Here is a 4200-nt window from a genome sequence, read left to right as displayed (position 1 = left end):
AACCTAACTAACCTAAGGACATCACAAACATCCATGCCCGAGGCAGGATTCGAACCTGCGACCGTAGCAGTCTTGCGGTTCCAGACTGCAGCGCCTTTAACCGCACGGCCACTTCGGCCGGCGGAAAGTGTTAGGCAGATTCTTCATGAAAGTTTCAACATGAACAAAGTGTGTTCAAAAATGGTTCCAAAATGTCTCACAATTGAACAGAAGGAACGCCGAAGAATGATTTGTTCTGACATCCTGGAAAACATTGAAAGTGATCCCACCTTCTTACAAAATGTTATTACTTGCGATGAATCGTGGTTTTTTACTTACGATCCCGAAACTAAACGCCAATCGATGCATTGGAAAACTCCTGGTTCTCCACGACAAAAAAAAGCACGAATGTCAAAATCGAAATTCAAGGCAATGATGATTGTTTTTTTTTGACATCAAAGGGATTGTGCACATTGATTGGGTACCAGAGGGACAAACAGTGAATCAGCATTACTACACTAGCGTCCTGGCTACCCTACGTGAGCGAGTACGGAGAAAACGGAACGATTTGTGGAGAAAAAAGTCACGGATCCTTCACCAAGACAATGCCCCAGCTCACAGTGCGTTGTCAGTGAAGACGTTTTTGGCAAAACACAACATTCCCATCTTAGATCATCCACCATACTCACCTGATTTGGCTCCCTGTGACTTTTTTCTTTTCCCTAAAGTCAAGTCAGCTTTGAAAGGAACTGGATTTGAGACTGTTGAAGCAGTAAAAGAAAAAGCGACGGAAGTAATGTATGGACTTACCGAAAATGATCTGCAGCATTGCTATGAACAGTGGAAAATTCGTATGGAGCGGTGTAGAGACCGAGGAGGAGAGTACATTGAAGGAGATAACATGAAATTGTAAATAATTGTAAATAAATGTGTTTTCCAGCATCAGTCCGGTTTTTTTCTAGCCGCATCTCGTATATATATATATATATATATATATATATATATATATATATATATATATATATATATAAAACTGTGAGGATGGGATAGTGGCAGAAATGTGGAAACTAGGGGGCTTATCCGCATGTCAGAAAATTCACAAAGTAATTAAAGACATTTGGACAAAAGGAATCATACCCAGTGACTGGAAACAAGCATTGATCCACCCTCTCCATAAAAGGAGATAAAACAGACACCAACAACTACAGGGGCATATCCTTGTTACCAGTGACATACAAAATACTTTCTAAAGCACTTTTAAATAGAATAGAGGAACAAGCAGGACCTAATATAGGAGATTATCAAGCAGGATTTAGAAAAGGTAGATCATGTGCAGAACAGATTCTTAATTTAAAAACAATTTTGAGAGTGAGAGCTATACAAAATAAAAATACAGTAGTTACTTTCGTAGACTTCAAGAAGGCCTACGACTCAGTTGACAGACAAACACTATTCCAGATACTTTATGAATCAGAGATAGATGAAAACACCAGAAGACTTGTTGAACAAACGCTCACAGATACAACATCAAGAATTAAGTTTCAAGGCGAAATTTCTGTCCCCAATTCACTTTAACTTGGTTTTAGATAAAGTAGTAAAAACATGGGAAAACACATTAAAAAACAGAGGCACAAAGGGTATAAGCATGGGCCAAGGGAAGAACAAATTTGAAGTAAAATGTTTAGCCTTTGCGGATGATATGGCATTGATAACTGAAAACCGGACAGACGCAACAGTTATGCTTGATATGTTACACGAGATTGCTGAAAAGACTGGGCTAAAAATATCCTACGAAAAAACCGAGTATATAGAACACAAACATAATACAGAAAAGTTTATGAAAACAAAGTATGGAAAAATTAAAAGAGTTGATAGATTCAAATACCTGGGGGAGTGGATCCAAGTCAATGGACTGGATAACACAACAAATAAAGAAAGAATAAAAAAGTTAGAATTTGCATATAAATTAACACAAAACTACTACAATAAGAAATCAATATACAAGCAAAGATTAAACATTATAATTCAGTTATTAGGACACAAGCAACATATGGATCAGAGTGCGTAACATTGAATAAGAAAGGCGAATTAAGAGAACTAGAAAAAAAGAGAGAGAAAAATATTAAGAAAAATTCTAGGTCCTGAGAAAAACAAGGAAAATAGGTGGATTAAAAGGAGAAATGAAGGCCTATACAAAAATACAGAAAAGATCACAGATACAACGAGGAAGAGACGGCTAAAATTTTATGGACATTTAAAAAGAATGGGAGAAACACGGATTACAAAGAAAATTTTTAATTACGTTAGTAAGCTGAAAAACACTGTAGGATGGATAGAAGCAGTAAAGAAAGACGCTAACAAAATAGGTGTTACAGAAGAAATAATACATGACGGGAATAATTTCAGGCTACTTATAGAAAACGCAAACTATGAAGAAGATGCGCCAAAACCTCGACCCAAGAGAGTGTCGACAGATGAGCAGAGACGAGCAGTTGGCGAGAAAATGAAGAAGTACTGGGAAGAACGGAAGAAAAAGAAACACCATAAGTCTTAAGTTGTATGCGGTCCATAGCTGGCCAAATTCATAATAAAAAAATATATATAAAACACCTGAGGATTCGAATGTAATGTTGTGGCAAAATTTCAAAGCAATCAATGAAGAAATTTTGGAGATTTGAGATTGTGAAGACACTAACATCTGCGTTTGTACTTATATTGAAAATGTAGACATTATTAACTGCAAATGTCTGAAAGTTTGTATAGAGGTACTTATTTTTGTGGCAACGTTTCCCTACTACTGAATTTTCAAAACAATTCCCATATATGTTAGAAACGTGTGCTTTTCCTTTATTTCTTCGCCATTTAAGCTGACTGAGCCACAGAATGATGATGATGATGATGATGTTTGGATTGCGGGGCGTTCAACTACGCGGTTATCAGCGCCCGTACAAATTCTAACCTTTGCTCACTCCAAACTCGCTACTTCCATGAATGATGATGAAATGATGAGGAAAACACAAACACCCAGTCATCTCGAGGCAGGAGAAAATCCCTGACCCCGCCGGGAATCGAACCCTGAACCCCGTGCTCGGGAAGCGAGACAAGTGTAGGCAGGTTGAGCTAGTAGGCCTACGCGATAAATTTTCATTTGACATACCGACTCGGCTTTTTCTGGCTGCAGTATACTCAGCCTGACAAAAAATCTGGAGCATCTAGGAGGCACACCATCGGTGAGTATGTAGCCTAAACAATCAGAATCGCAGTTCTCTCTAATAGCTATAACGGCCACCATTGTGCTTTAATGTCGTTCGCGTTTAACTTTGTCACGAGACTTCGTAGGGTGTACGAGGTGCATTCAAGTTCTAAGGCCTCCGATATTTTTGCTAATTAACTACTCACCCGAAATCGATTAAACTGGCGTTACTTCTCGACGTAATCGCCCTGCAGACGTACACATTTTTCACAAGGCTGACGCCATGATTCCATGGCAGCGGCGAAGGCTTCTTTAGGAGTCTGTTTTGACCACTGGAAAATCGCTGAGGCAATAGCAGCACGGCTGGTGAATGTGCGGCCACGGAGAGTGTCTTTCATTGTTGGAAAAAGCCAAAAGTCACTAGGAGCCAGGTCAGGTGAGTAGGGAGCATGAGGAATCACTTCAAAGTTGTTATCACGAAGAAACTGTTGCGTAACGTTAGCTCGATCTGCGGGTGCATTATCTTGGTGAAACAGCACACGCGCAGCCCTTCCCGGACGTTTTAGTTGCAGTGCAGGAAGGAATTTGTTCTTCAAAACATTTTCGTAGGATGCACCTGTTACCGTAGTGCCCTTTGGAACGCAATGGGTAAGGATTACGCCCTCGCTGTCCCAGAACATGGACACCATCATTTTTTCAGCAATGGCGGTTACCCGAAATTGTTTTGGTGGCGGTGAATCTGTGTGCTTCCATTGAGCTGACTGGCGCTTTGTTTCTGGATTGAAAAATGGCATCCACGTCTCATCCATTGTCACAACCGACGAAAAGAAAGTCCCATTCACGCTGTTGTTGCGCGTCGACATTGCTTGGCAACATGCCACACGGGCAGCCGTGTGGTCGTCCGTCAGCATTCGTGGCACCCACCTGGATGACACTTTTCGCATTTTCGGGTCGTCATGCAGGATTGTGTGCACAGATCCCACAGAAATGCCAACTCTGGAGGCGATCTGTTCAACAGTCATTCGGCG

The sequence above is a fragment of the Schistocerca nitens genome, chromosome 12, assembly GCF_023898315.1.
Source record: "Schistocerca nitens isolate TAMUIC-IGC-003100 chromosome 12, iqSchNite1.1, whole genome shotgun sequence".
In the NCBI taxonomy this organism is placed as follows: domain Eukaryota; kingdom Metazoa; phylum Arthropoda; class Insecta; order Orthoptera; family Acrididae; genus Schistocerca; species Schistocerca nitens.
This window is presented reverse-complemented; position numbering follows the sequence as displayed.